Source organism: Bubalus bubalis, chromosome 18 (assembly GCF_019923935.1).
Source record: "Bubalus bubalis isolate 160015118507 breed Murrah chromosome 18, NDDB_SH_1, whole genome shotgun sequence".
Lineage (NCBI taxonomy): Eukaryota > Metazoa > Chordata > Mammalia > Artiodactyla > Bovidae > Bubalus > Bubalus bubalis.
In genome coordinates this window covers 7078601-7094459 of record NC_059174.1, presented here as the reverse complement: position 1 = coordinate 7094459, position 15859 = coordinate 7078601, and positions in this window count along the sequence as shown.

Below are 15859 nucleotides of genomic sequence, written 5' to 3'. Positions count from 1 at the left end.
AAACGGACCGCCAGTATGTTGGATGAACAGTAATGGAGTGTAATCCCCAAATTTCGTCTCTCACTGTTTTTTTAAGTTGGGTTAACTGAATAATCATCTCCTAGATGAAAACACAGGTAGGCTGTCAGTTCAGTCCAGTCACTCAGTCGTGTCCGACTCTATGCGACCCCATGGACTGCAGCACGCCAGGCTTCCCTGTCCATCATCAACTCCCAGAGCTTGCTCAAACTCAGTGTCCATCGAGTCAGTGATGCCATCCAACCATCTCATCCTCTGTCATCTCCTCCTCCTGCCTTCAGTCTTTCAGCAAATAATACAGTGTCACAAACACAATGTCAGTTCAGTTGTCAAGGATGGTTATCTTCCATTTAAGCATCAATGCTTCCAATTTCATTCAACGTCAAGACTTCACTCATTCTTACCGACTCTCATTTCCTTTCCTGGTTGGATTAGGGAGCACTTGAAAGATTTTATAAGGACCAAGTGGTGCTCTTGTCACATGGGGGCTCTCCTTCTCTGGGCCCAATAAATGTTTATACTGACTCTCAGGGAACCCATATGGCTTTCTTGGTGATTTCTTCAGTTGATGGTGGCCAGTCTCTTACAGTTGCCAAGTAAACTCTGCATCATCAGCACATCACTCCCTCCTCAGTCCCTAGGTAGTCTGGGGTCCGCTGCCAGCTTCTTCAGTGGACGTCTGGTTGTCCCTGTAGGGTAAGATGATCCCACATACCTAGACCCCATCTGGCTCAGGGGAGCATTCATGCAACCTCTGTTCACACAGACCAGGGATCACAGGCTGAATCCCAAACAGCAGCGACTGCCTCCCTGGTGGGCTAACTAGTCAGCTAGTCGGCCTCTCGTTCACTGAATTTCTCAGGCACGAGTCAGATGCCAATCTGCTGTGTTCCCTAAGGTTTAGGGGATACATATAAATTGCTAAAGCCTCGTTTCCTTTGACTTCAAATGAAAGGGGAGGACTTCTCACTCACTCCGGGGTGTGTATGTGTGTGTGTGTGAAGGGGTGGTAGGTAGCATAGTTCTCACCAAAGAAATTCTTAAAAACCCTCCTTAATAGATGTTAGATTCATACATTACATCCCAAAATGATTCAGGCTCTTGCGAGTGGTGGTTTCAACATGCTGGCAGGTCTTCGCATGGGAGACACGTGCTGTATGGCCTTGTGGGTTGTGCTGAGGATTCAAGTTTCCACTCTAAGGGAGGTGGGAGGGCTTAGGAAGGAGCAGCCAGGACTGACTTGTGCTTTTAGCAGATTTGCTGTAGTTTTGGGCAAAAGGGAGCTGAGGGCAAGGGGACCCAAAGGAGACCCTGGTAGTTGTCTGTCTGCCCTCGATGAAGGCTTGAATTGGGGATGGGGCAGTTGAGGTAATAGGAAGGAGTGACATCCTGAGTGTATTTTGAAGGCAGACTTAAAACGAGTCAAGTTTGGTCCTGGGATTTGGGGTTGCCCCCTAACTGAGGCAGGGACCGCTCTGGGGTTTGGGGGGGCAGATCTGAGTTGGGGTGCTTGGAGCTCACCTGAGTCCTGGTATCACATACTCAGGGTGTTTGAACTTGCTTAGCCTTTGGGAATTACAACTGTGCTCGCCTTCTAGGGAGTTTTTAAATGATTAAATGAGATTTATAAAAACATATGTATATATGTGACTGTATGAATATGTGAGAGTTTATATATATGAGATTTATTTACATATACAAAGGACATTAATTATAAAATTAGATTATGTATATTTATAAGAGTTGGCATGAAGTCTTTTTTAATGATTATATGAGATTTGCATAATTATATAGAGTCTCTAGAACAGTTGCTAACATAGTCCATATTTAATGGTTAAGTGAGATTTTCTTATATATGCAAAATTTATATAAATGAGATTTATATATAAGTATCATACATAAAGATGGAGAAGGCAATGGCACCCCACTCCAGTACTCTTGCCTGGAAAATCCCATGGAGGGAGGAGCCTGGTAGGCTGCAGTCCATGGGGTCGCTAGGAGTCGGCACGACTGAGCGACTTCACTTTCACTTTTCACTTTCATGCATTGGAGAAGGAAATGGCAACCCACTCCAGTGTTCTTGTCTGGAGAATCCCAGGGACGGCGGAGCCTGGGGGGCTGCCGTCTATGGGGTTGCACAGAGTTGGACATGACTGAAGTGACTTAGCAGCAGCAGCATCATATATAAATTTTAGAGATTATATATAATTATCAGTATATGTGGACTCAGATAGTAAAGAATCCGCCTGCAACGTGGGAGACCTGTGTTGATCCCTGGTTGAGAAGATCCGAATGGCAACCCACTCCAGTATTCTTGCCTGGAGGAGCCCATGGACAGAGCAGCCTGGAGGGCTATAGTCCATGGAGTCGCAAAGAGTCAGACACGACTGAGTGGCTAACGCACACACATACACACGTAAATGAGGTTTTATCTATGTGCAAAATGTTTAGAACAGCTGTTGGCACATAGTCGCTTTTTTAAATTGAAATATAGTTGAATTACAGTGTTGTGTTAATTAACGCTGTGCAGCAAAGCGAGTCCGTTGTACATAGACATCCTTTTGTGATATTCTTTCCATTATCGCGGGACACTGAATGTAGTTCCCTGTGCTCTGCAGTAGGACTCTACTGTTTACAAAGTCCATATATAATGTCCGCATCCGCTAATCCCAGATTCCCAGTCCGTTCCTCCCCATTGCCCCTCCTCCCTGGCAGTCACCAGTCTGTTCTCCATGTCCATGAGCCTGTCTGTTTCATAGGTAAGCTCCTTTTTGTCATATCTTAGATTCCACATATAAGCGATATCATATGTATTTGTCTTTCTGTTTCTGACTTCATTTAGGATGATAATCTGTAGTTGCATCTATGTTGCTGCATAGGGCCTTATTTTGTCCTTTTTTGGCTGAGTAATATTACTTCTTCTGTATCCATTCATCTGTTGATGGATATTTTGTCTCCATGTCTTGTCTATGTGCATAACCACTCTTTAGTGATGAAATGAACTTTACATATATGCATGAGTTTGTATATATATTCAGTCAGTTAAGTCGCTCAGTTGTGTCCGACTCTTTGCGACCCCATGAATCGCAGCACGCCAGGCCTCCCTGTCCATCACCAACTCCCGGAGTTCACTCAGACTCACGTCCATCAAGTCAGTGATGCCATCCAGCCATCTCATCCTCTGTCGTCCCCTTCTCCTCCTGCCCCCAATCCCTCCCAGCATCAGAGTCTTTTCCATGAGTCAACTCTTCGCATGAGGTGGCCAAAGTACTGGAGTTTCAGCTTCAGCATCATTCCCTCCAAAGAAATCCCAGGGCTGATCTCCTTCAGAATGGACTGGTTGGATGTCCTTGCACTCCAAGGGACTCTCAAGAGTCTTCTCCAACACCACAGTTCAAAAGCATCAATTCTTCGGTGCTCAGCTTTCTTCACAGTCCAACTCTCACATCCATACATGACCACTGGAACAACCATAGCCTTGACTTACATGGACTTTTGTTGGCAAAGTAATGTCTCTGCTTTTCAATATGCTATCTAGGTTGTTCATAACTTTCCTTCCAAGGAGTAAGCGTCTTTTAATTTCATGGCTGCAGTCACCATCTGCAGTGATTTTGGAGCCCCCCAAAATAAAGTCTGACACTGTTTCCACTGTTTCCCCATCTATTTCCCATGAAGTGATGGGACCAGATACCATGATCTTTATTTTCTGAATGTTGAGCTTTAAGCCAACTTTTTCACTCTCCACTTTCACTTTCATCAAGAGGCTTTTTAGTTCCTCTTCACTTTCTGCCATAAGGGTGGTGTCATCTGCATATATGAGGTTATTGATATTTCTCCCAGCAATCTTGATTCCAGCTTGTGTTTCTTCCAGCCCAGCGTTTCTCATGATGTACTCTGCATATAAGTTAAATAAGCAGGGTGACCATATACAGCCTTGACGTACTCCTTTTCCTATTTGGAACCAGTCTGTTGTTCCATGTCCAGTTCTAACTGTTGCTTCCTGACTTGCATATAGGTTTCTCAAGAGGCAGGTCAGGTGATCTGGTATTCCCATCTCTTTGAGAATTTTCCACAGTTTATTGTGATCCACACAGTCAAAGACTTTGGCATAGTCAATAAAGCAGAAATTGATGTTTTTCTGGAACTCTCTTGCTTTTTCCATGATCCAGCGTATGTTGGCAATTTGATCTCTGGTTCCTCTGCCTTTTCTAAAACCAGCTTGAACATCAGGAAGTTCATGGTTCACATATTGCTGAAGTCTGGCTTGGAGAATTTTGAGCATTACTTTACTAGCGTGTGAGATGAGTGCAATTGTGCAGTAGTTTGAGCATTCTTTGGCATTGCCTTTCTTTGGGATTGGAATGAAAACTGACCTTTCCTGTCCTGTGGCCACTGCTGAGTTTTCCAAATTTGCTGGCATATTGAGTGCAGCACTTTCACAGCATCATCTTCCAGGATTTGGAATAGCTCAACTGGAATTCCATCACCTCCACTAGATTTGTTCGTAGTGATGCTTTCTAAGGCCCACTTGACTTCACATTCTAGGATGTCTGGCTCTAGGTGAGTGATCACATCATCGTGATTATCTTGGTCGTGAAGATCTTTTTTGTACAGTTCTTCTATGTATTCTTGCCATCTCTTCTTAATATCTTCTGCTTCTGTTAGGTCCATGCCATTTCTGTCCTTTATTGAGCCCATCTTTGCATGAAATTTTCCCTTGATATCTCTAATTTTCTTGAAGAGATCTCTAGTCTTTCCCATTCTGTTGTTTTCCTCTATTTCTTTGCATTGATCACTGAGGAAGGCTTTCTTATCTCTTCTTGCTATTCTTTGGAACTCTGCATTCAGAGGCTTGTATCTTTCCTTTTCTCCTTTGCTTTTCGTTTCTCTTCTTTTCACAGCTATTTGTAAGGCCTCAGACAGCCATTTTGCTTTTTTGCATTTCTTTTCCATGGGGATGGTCTTGATCCCTGTCTCCCATACAATGTCACAAACCTCTGTCCATGGTTCATCAGGCACTCTATCTATCAGATCTAGGCCCTTAAATCTATTTCTCACTTCCACTGTATAATTAAGGGATTTTATTATATTAGATTTATTTAAAGTGTGAGATTAAGTGGGTACTTACCTACATACATATACAAACACACTCCCATCTTTAGGACCATTGTTGGCAAAGCATTGCTACTGAATCAAGAGTAGCCTTATCAGTACTTATGCTGGTGGAGGCCGGGGTGAGAGACTGGGTCACATCAGTCGGGGACTCGGGTATGTCTGTTAGACAGGAGCAAACGCAGGTCTGGGCTCAGGCAGAAGGTGGGTAGGAAAGTAATGTCCCTCTGCTCTCCCAGGTGAGAACTAGTCTCTACTGGTGGCTGAATGGACACTTCCCCAGAGAAGGCCCCTGGCTGTGACACCATGGCACACCCTTTTCCTCACTGGCCTCTGTGTCCTCCTGCATGTGGGGCTCATGCTGCTGCCTCTCTTAAGGTTATTGGGAGGATTTGATGAGAACGTGTGCGAGGCCTTGCTGCCCTTTTCCTTGGGGATTCCCTAAGGCGGCTCCGTCAGAAGCTCTTGGCTTCTGAGGTTTCCAGTGAGGTCTGTACTTCTCCATCCTCCAAACCCCTTCCTGGAAATGCAGATGCAGAGGCTTGGGCCCAAGGATGGTCCAGGAGCCTTCCTAAGCTGGGGGTGAGGACAAGAGCCCTTTGGGCACCGAGGCAAGTTGAGAAATCAGCGTCCAGGAGCCGATAGGCATCATGGAGGCACGAATCTGGAGTGGCTGGGAGGTTCAGGGCAGAGAGTGGGAGGGGGACACTTTATAGGGCAGCTGCCGTTTTGTTCAGGGATCAGGAGGAGACTGTCCAGGGCACCCCGCAGGCAGGAAGCACCAATACGTGTATGTACATCAGTGATAATTCCTTCTCCAAGGCTGTCAGTTTGTGAGAAATGTGGAGAGATCTTGCTGACAAGTGACTGGAGAGATCAACGGCAATGATGTCAATGGAAAGAGCATGATGTATATGATTGTTATACGGGCAGAAAGCCTTGCATTTACGTCTCTGATCTGACTTCATTGAATGGCAATCTTCATTTCCTAATCTGTGCAATGGGCACAAGAACTCTCACTACAGGTCATTATGATGCTCATGCAAGCTGAAGGCAGAAAGTGCCCGCAGTAGAGCTGGCACGTAGTAGGTGTCCTATACATGTTGATTGCCTGATACCTACCTCCTCCCCTTCCCCGTCTTTAAAGCAGTGGAAACCTGTCTGGAGCACAGGGGAGGAGCGGACGATGCAGACTGGGAGGCAGCAAGGGTCTCTGCAAGTCAGTCATCAGAGACTGACATTCAAGCTGGTGTAATTCAAGAAGTGCCAGGAGACCCCACCCACGTGGGAACCCCCCAGCCAGATGGTGACTTGTGGGGTGTAACTTAACCTCCTGGATTAAGGGCCTTAAAAATGATTTGTGGCTGTAAGACAGTTGGGGTCCACGGGCTTAGCCACCACGTGCAGAGCACACACACACACACACACGCACACACACACACGCTAATAGAGCACTTGTGGACTTGCCTGAGGGGCAGGGGTGGGGGACGCGTGTCCTTGGGATTTTCCATCTATTGTCAAACATGGGGCCTGGGCTCTACCAGGACAGATGGCAAATGAGCTGTCTAGCGGTGCCAGGGGGCCCGATGGGTTCTAGCTTCAGGCCACACTCGGTGTCCCAAGACGCCTCCTTGTCTCGCGCAGACACGCTTGTTTACACTTTCACTTCCAAAGAGGGGCCCGCAGGCTGCTCTCACAGCAATGTGGATGGTAACAAGCAGTTACTGACAAAAGAAGAGAAAACTCAGACGTTGTGGGCCAGTTCCTGGCAGAGGAGATCTGTGGTTGACAATTAATTTTTTTTTTTTTAAAGGAGTCTTGCGGTTGTGTCTTTAAGATTGTATCTCCTCTTGGCCACATTTCCTGTTTGATTGCGGAGTCTTTTCCTCCCCCTTCTCCTCCTCTCTGTGTCTTGCATTGGTTGTAGTATTATCATCATAGCAATGGCCAAGAGGAAGCCGGAAGCGCCTGGCGTTTGGTGTCAAATGGAGCTGAGTTCACGTTCTCCCTCCATCATGGTGTGATGTCATGTGATGACTCAGCTCCTTTTGCCTTCGGTACCTCTTCTAGGTTTTGTTTGTTTGTTTTAAGAATTAAGAAATATCGTAGGCAGACGCTTTATTGTCTGAGCCACCAGGGAAGTCCGTATGCAGACATACAACTGAAAAACGTGTACTCATTTTGTACCCAATTTCTTTGCCTGCCTCAGTCTAATAGGAGAGAAAAACTGGGGCTCAGAGAGGTGAAATGGCTTGCCCAAGGACACACAGTAGTAAGCAGTGAGTGGGAATTCCAGAGCGTCTTTCTATCCTTTCATTCTAAAATAATTTGACTTACAAGAAAGTTGCAAAAATTGTACACCCCCAAATTACACATACCCTGCACCCAGATCCCCCAAACGATAACATCTTGCATAAACATGGCAAGGTTTTAAAAATAGGAAATTAACATTAACAACAATACTATGATCTAATTATTTAGACTTTACTGACTGTCCCACGATTGTCCTTTTTCTGGTCCCGAATCCAACCCAACGTGATGCGTCACATTTAGTTCTCCTATTCCTCTTTAACCTGGAGCAGTTCCTTCACCTTTCTGAGATTTTCTTGACCTTGACAGTTGGAAGAGAATATAAGAAGCTAGTTACCTTTTGCAGTTTTGGGTTTGTCTCATCTTTCCCTGTTATTAGATTCAGGTTATGCATTTTGGGAGGAGGATCACAGAAGCCATGTCATGTCTCTCTGAGTGCATCGCATCAGGGCCATTTGTTCTCTTTCCGATGATGTCAACTTGATCATTTGGGTTTAGATTTCAAGGCTTCTTTTCTTTTGACTGCACCATGCTACCAACAATCTGATTTCTATATACTGGACTCAAGCTGTCAGAACTGATCCTGCCGTTAAAGCTGTTGAAAATAATATTAAATGATACCACAACTCAAGATGTTGCTTTTATACTGTGAGTTTCCTTGAGGGCAAATACCGATTTTGAATCTTTGGTGCTTTTGTGCCTTGCACAGAGAGAAAGCCAAGATGCTGTTTGTTGAATGAAAATAAATAAAATCATGAACATATGAGTGAATGGGATTCTCAGTTCAAGTTGAGGGCAGGAATATATACCTTATATATCCCTTTACTTTCTATATTGCCTACAAACAATGGATACTCAATAATTTGAGTGAATGAAACTAACACTTCCAAGTGGATATTTCCTGACTTACAAGAAGAAGGGGAAAATATCTATTTTGTATTTTTAAAAATGAAAAATATTTATTTTTTTCACAGCTCTTTCTTTCTTATTAAACAAAGGTATTTCTGCTTTGATTCTGGGTGTGTAAAAATAACTTTCTTATCTTTGGTTGTTTGTGGTGTTTCCACAGATGGAGACCATAACTGTTTAGTTTAAGAAAGCTGGTTAATGATTTGGGCCCGTGATAGGCAGAATACTGAGATGGCTTCAAGATTGCCACCCGATATAATCTCCTGTTCTTGAGTGAGGTGGGCCTGCTCTAATTGGTTCAACCATTAGGAGACTAGAGGTCAGAGATGGAGTATTCAGAGATTCAGACTTGAGAGACCAAAGGGAGAGAGTCACATGGTAGGGAATGGAAGGAGGGTTCTAGGAGCTGAGATCAGCCACCAGTCAGTGGCTTGTAGCAAGAAAACAGGGACCTCAGTCCACAAACACAAGGCACTGAATTCTACCAACACCCTGAGTGAGATTGGAAGGGGACCTGAGCCTCAGATGGGACCCAAACCCATTGACACCTTAATTTTGCCTCATGAGACCTTGAGCAAAGAACTCAGCTATACTGTGCCCCAACTCCCAGACCCATGGAAACTGAGATGATACATTTGTGTTGTTGTAAGTGGCTAAGTTTGTGATGCATTGTTACACAGCAATACTTTGGCCTTTTCTGAATGTCACATAGTTGGAGTTATGCAGTATGTGGAGAAAGCAGTGGCACCCACTCCAGTACTCTTGCCTGGAAAATCCCATGGACGGAGGAGCCTGGTAGGCTGAGGCCACGGTGTCGAGAAGAGTCGGACTCGACTGAGTGACTTCACTTTCACTTTTCACTTTAATGCATTGGAGAAGGAAATGGCAACGCACTCCAGTGTTCTTGCCTGGAGAATCCCAGGGGCGATGGAGCCTGCTGGGCTGCCGTCTATGGGGTCACACAGAGTCGGACATGACTGAAGCGACTTAGCAGCGGCAGCAGCAGCAGCAGCTTTTTCAAATGGGCTAATTTCACTTAAGTTTCCTCCATGTCTTCTTTGTGACTTGACAGCCAATTTTTTTTTTTTTTTTACTGCTGAATCAACTTGAGGCTCTAAGAGTCACATGGCCAGGAAATGGCAGAATCATACTTTGAACCTAGCTCTAGTTGAGTCATAAACACACATTATTTCTTCTGGAGGTCACAGCATGGGGTAGTCCCTGTGCCTCAGAAGAGGTGAGGGTGGTTTCTTTGTCTCTCTTCAGTCTGCCATTTTCCTCGGGTCTCACTCAGAATGGTTTTCCCTATCAGCTTGTAGATTAGGTTGTTATCAAGGGAGGGGGATAATTATTGATTACTTTCCATACACCGGGTACCATACATTGCCTTAAAATTTTTTTTAATACAATTTTAAAGGTTAGTTTCCATTTACAAAATATTGGCTATATTCCCCGTGTTGTACAATAAATCCTTACACTTAGCAGTTTGTACCACCCCTCCTTTTCACCCTCTCCCTCTGCTGATAACCACTAGTTTATTCTCTGTATCTGTGAGTCTGCTTCTTTCCTGTTGTATTCACTAGTTTGTCATATTTTTTTAGATTCCACACATTAGTGATATCATACAGTATTTGTCTTTCTCTGTCTGGCTCACTTCACTTAACATAATTCCCTCCAAGTCTATCCATGCTGCTGCAGATGGCAAAAATGCATTCTTTTTTGTGAGTAACATTCCATTGTGTGTATGTGTATACCACATCTTTATACATCCATCTGTTAATGGATGGTGAGGCTGCTTCCATCTTGACTATAGTAAATAATGCTGCTATGGACATTGGAGAAGGCAATGGCACCCCACTCCAGTACTCTTGCCTGGAAAATCCCATGGATGGAGGAGCCTAGTGGGCTACAGTCCATGGGGTTGCTAAGAGTCGGACACAACTGAGTGACTTCACTTTCACTTTTCACTCTCATGCATTGGAGAAGGAAATGGCAACCCAATCCAGTGTTCTTGCCTGGAGAATCCCAGGGATGGGGGAGCCTGGTGGGCTGCCATCTATGGGGTCGCACAGAGTCGGACATGACTGAAGTGACTTAGCAGCAGCAGAAGCAGCATGGACATTGGGGTGCATGTATCTTTTCAAGTGAGTAGTTTTGGGTTGTTTTGTATGTATACCCAGGAGTGGCATTGCTGAGTCATGTAGCTGCTCCGTTTTTAGGTTCTTGAGGAAACTCCATACAGTTTCCCACCGGCTGCACAAATTTACATTTCCATCAACAGTGTATAAGGGTTCTGTTTTCTCCACATCCTTGCAAACATTTGCTATTTGTGTTCTTTTTGATAGTAGCCATTCTGACAGGTATGAGGTGATATCTCACTGTGGTTTTGGTCAGCATTTCCCTGATGATTAGTGATGTTGACATCATTTCATGCCCACTGATCGTATGCATTTCCATTTTGAAAAGTGTCTGTTCAGTTTTTCTGCCCATTCTTAAGTAGAGTTATTTGTTTTTCTGATGTTTGTATGAGTTGCTTACTTATGTTGGATTTTAACCCCTTATCAGTCATATCGTTTGCAAATAAATATTTTCTCCCATTCAGTCTTTTCATTTTGTCAATGGTTTCCTTTGCTGTGCAAAACCTTGTAAGTTTAGAGGAGGAGCCAAGATGGCAGAGGAGTAGGACGGGGAGAACACTTTCTCCCCCACAAATTCATCAAAAGAGCATTTAAACGTCGAGTAAATTCCACAAAACAACTTCTGAATGCCGGCAGAGGACATCAGGCACCCAGAAAAGCAGCCCAACTCTTCGAAAGGAGGTAGGAAAAAATATAAAGACAAAAAAAGAGACAAAAGAGGGAGGGACGGAGTTCCCTCCCGGGAAGGGAGTCTTAAAAAGAGAGAAGTTTCCAAACACCAGGAAACCCTCTCACTGCCGAATCTGTGCCGAGCTTTGGAAGCACACAGGGCAACATAAAAGGGAGGGGAAAAAAATATAAACAATTAAAAATCGAGGATTGTGAGCCCTACGGTAACTCCCCCAGCGGAGAAGCAGCGCAGACGCCTGCACACGGCATTAGCAAGCGGGGGCTGGGCAGGGAAGTGCGGCGCGGGCTGTGTCCCTTAGAGTAAGAATCGGGCCGAATGTCCTGAGCGCTATCTGAGCGAAATAATTTGGGCTAGCAAACCAGACTGTGGGATATCTACCACGCGAAAAGCCAGCCCTAACCTAAGACACCGCCAGGCCCGCGCACAGAACAAAGGACTGAACAGAGATAGCCGGCTGCAGACCTTCCCCCTGCGGTGACAGGCAGCCAGAGCCGGAAGGGGGCAATCGCAGCCCCAGAGAGACACTATATATAAAACTGTAAGCAGGCTTCTTTGCTAACTAAAACTTCTTGGGGGTCTGGACGGTCAACATCTGCCTGAGAAGGTGCGCGGGTTTTACACCCAGATAACCGAGTGGCGGGGAGGCGATAAGTCACAGCATTGGCGCCCGCCAAACACCTCATCACCTGAGCTGCTCGACCTGGGAAGAACACAAAACGCAGGCCCAACCGAGTCTGCGCCTCTGAGGACTACCCGAGTGCCGGAACGTGAGCGGCTTGGACCTGGGAGCTCAGTCCAGGGCCGGCCTCTGATTGTTCCCTGCGGAACAACCTAGAGCCCAAGCAGTGTGGGCAGGGAGGCTACACGCGCAGTGAGCGGGGGCAGACCCAGTGTGGCTGAGGCACTGCGAGCGCACGCCAGTGTTATCTGTTTGCAGCATCCCTCCCTCCCTCCCCACAGCGCGGCTGAACAAGTGAGCCTAAATTAAAAAAAAAAAAAAAAAATAGTGTCCTCAACCATCCCCTTTGTGTCAGGGCGGGAACCAGACACTGAAGAGACCAGCAAACAGAAGAAGCTATAACAGAGGGAAACGCCTTGGAAGCTACAGGCCATAGATTAAAACCCTGTGGTTACTACGGATTACATAGGAAGGGGCCTATAGATCTTGAGAAATATAAGTCGGACTAAGGAACTGCCAAAAATGAAATGAACCCACAATACTCACAACAAAACCAGAGAAAGACCTAGATATATTTTTACTATTTTTACGATCAATCTTTCTTTCTTTTTTTTTTAATTAAAAAAAAATTTTTTTAAGTCCTCTATTGTCCTTTAATTTTCACTTTTATAACTATTACTTTGCAAAAAAAAAAAAAAAAGACCCTATTTTTTTTTTTTTCCTTTTCTTCTTCAGCAAACTTCATATATATATTTCATAATTTTTTGACCGTGGTTTTTTTTTTTTTTTTCTTTTTTCTTTTTCTTCTTTTCTTTAACATTGCATTTTTGAAATTCCAAACTCTACTCTAGATTTTTAATTTTAGCCTCTTGATATATGTTATCAATTTTGTACCTATAGTTTTTTTCATAATTGCTGTGACTTTCTTTTTTTCCTCTGTTTCTTTCTCTTCTTCTTTTATATAACATCGTATACCTGCAATTCCAAACTCTACTCAAGATTTTTAATTTATGCTTTTTGGTATTTGATATCAATTTTGTACCTGTATTTTCTTTATAATTTTTGCGACATTGTTTTTGTTGGTTTGTTTGTTTTCTCTCTTTATTTTTCTTCTTCTTCTTTTTTTTTTTTTTTAACGTTGTATTTTTGAAATTCCAAACTCTACTCTAGATTTTTAATTTTTGCTGTTTGGTATTAGTTATCAATTTTGTACCTGTAGTTTCTTTATTACTTTCACAACCTTGTTTGTTTTTCTTTGTTCATTTTTTCTCTCTTTCTTTTCCTTCTCCTTTTCATTAACATCGCATTTTTGAAATTCCAAACTCTACTCTAGATTTCTAATTTTTGTTTTTATGTATTTGTTACCAATTTTGTACCTTTAAGAACCCAATCTTCAGGACCCATTTTTCACTAGTGTACGAGATTACTGGCTTGACTGCTCTCTCTCCCTTTGGACTCTCCATTTTCTCCACCAGGTCACCTGTATCTCCTCCCTAATCCCTCTCTACTCTACCCAACTCTGTGAATTTCTGTGTGTTCCAGACGGTGGAGAACACTTAAGGAACTGATTACTGGCTGGATCTGTCTCCCTCCTTTTCATTTCCCCCTTTTATCCTTCTGGCCACCTCTGTCTCCTGCCTCCTTCTTCTCTTCCCTGTATAACTCCGTGAACATCTCTGAGTGGTCCAGTTGTGGAGTGCACATAAGGAAGTGACTACTGGCTAGCCCACTCTCTCCACTATTGATTCCACCTCATCTCATTTGGGTCACCTCTAACTCCCTCCTCCCTCTTCTCTTCTCCATATAACGCTGTGAACCTCTCTGAGTGACCCTCACAGTAGAGAAACTTTTCATCTTTAACGTAGATGTTTTATCAGTGGTGCTGTATAGAAGGAGAAGTTTTGAAACTACTGTAAAATTAAGACCGATAACTGGAAGTAGGAGGCTTAAGTCCAATCCCTGACTCCAGGGAACTCCTGACTCCAAGGAACATTAATTGACAGGAGCTCATCAAACGCCTCCATACCGACACTGAAACCAAGCACCACACAAGGGCCAACAAGTTCCAGGGAAAGACATAACAAGCAAATTCTCCAACAACAAAGGAACACAGCCCTGAGCTTCAAGATACAGGGTACCCAAAGTCACCCCAAAACCATAGACATCTCATAACTCATTACTGGACATTTCATTACACTCCAGAGAGAAGAAATACAGCTCCACCCACCAGAACATCGACACAAGCTTCCCTAACCAGGAAACCTTGACAAGCCACCTGTACAAACCCACACACAGCGAGGAAACGCCACAATAAAGAGAACTCCACAAACTGCCAGAATACAGAAAGGACACCCCAAACTCAGCAATTTAAACAAGATGAAGAGACAGAGGAATACCCAGCAGATAAAGGAACAGGATAAATGCCCACCAAACCAAACAAAAGAGGAAGAGATAGGGAATCTACCTGATAAAGAATTCCGAATAATGATAGTGAAATTGATCCAAAATCTTGAAATTAAAATGGAATCACAGATAAATAGCCTGGAGGCAAGGATTGAGAAGATGCAAGAAAGGTTTAACAAGGACTTAGAAGAAATAAAAAAGAGTCAATATATAATGAATAATGCAATAAGTGAAATTAAAAACACTCTGGAGGCAACAAATAGTAGAATAACAGAGGCAGAAGATAGGATTAGTGAATTAGAAGATAGAACGGTAGAAATAAATGAATCAGAGAGGATAAAAGAAAAACGAATTAAAAGAAATGAGGACAATCTCAGAGACCTCCAGGACAATATTAAACGCTACAACATTCGAATCATAGGGGTCCCAGAAGAAGAAGACAAAAAGAAAGACCATGAGAAAATGCTTGAGGAGATAATAGTTGAAAACTTCCCTAAAATGGGGAAGGAAATAATCACCCAAGTCCAAGAAACCCAGAGAGTCCCAAACAGGATAAACCCAAGGCGAAACACCCCAAGACACATAGTAATCAAATTAACAAAGATCAAACACAAAGAACAAATATTAAAAGCAGCAAGGGAAAAACAACAAATAACACACAAGGGAATTCCCATAAGAATAACAGCTGATCTTTCAATAGAAACTCTTCAAGCCAGGAGGGAATGGCAAGACATACTTAAAATGATGAAAGAAAATAACCTACAGCCCAGATTATTGTACCCAGCAAGGATCTCATTCAAGTATGAAGGAGAAATCAAAAGCTTTTCAGACAAGCAAAAGCTGAGAGAATTCTGCACCACCAAACCAGCTCTCCAACAAATACTAAAGGATATTCTCTAGACAGGAAACACAAAAATTGTGTATAAATTCGAACCCAAAACAATAAAGTAAATGGCAACGGGGTCATACTTATCAGTAATTACCTTAAACGTAAATGGGTTGAATGCCCCAACCAAAAGACAAAGACTGGCTGAATGGATACAAAAACAAGACCCCTGCATATGTTGTCTACAAGAGACCCACCTCAAAACAGGGGACGCATACAGACTGAAAGTGAAGGGCTGGAAAAAGATTTTCCATGCAAATAGGGACCAAAAGAAAGCAGGAGTAGCAATACTCACATCAGATAAAATAGACTTTAAAACAAAGACTGTGAAAAGAGACAAAGATGGTCACTACATAATGATCAAAGGATCAATCCAAGAAGAAGATATAACAATTATAAATATATATGCACCCAACACGGGAGCACCGCAGTATGTAAGACAAATGCTAACAAGTATGAAAGAAGAAATTAACAATAACACAATAATAGTGGGAGACTTTAATACCCCACTCACACCTATGGATAGATCAACTAAACAGAAAATTAACAAGGAAACACAAACTTTAAACGATACAATAGACCAGTTAGACCTAATAGATATCTATAGGACATTTCATCCCAAAACAATGAATTTCACCTTCTTCTCAAGCGCACATGGAACCTTCTCCAGGATAGATCACATCCTGGGCCATAAAGCTAGCCTTGGTAAATTC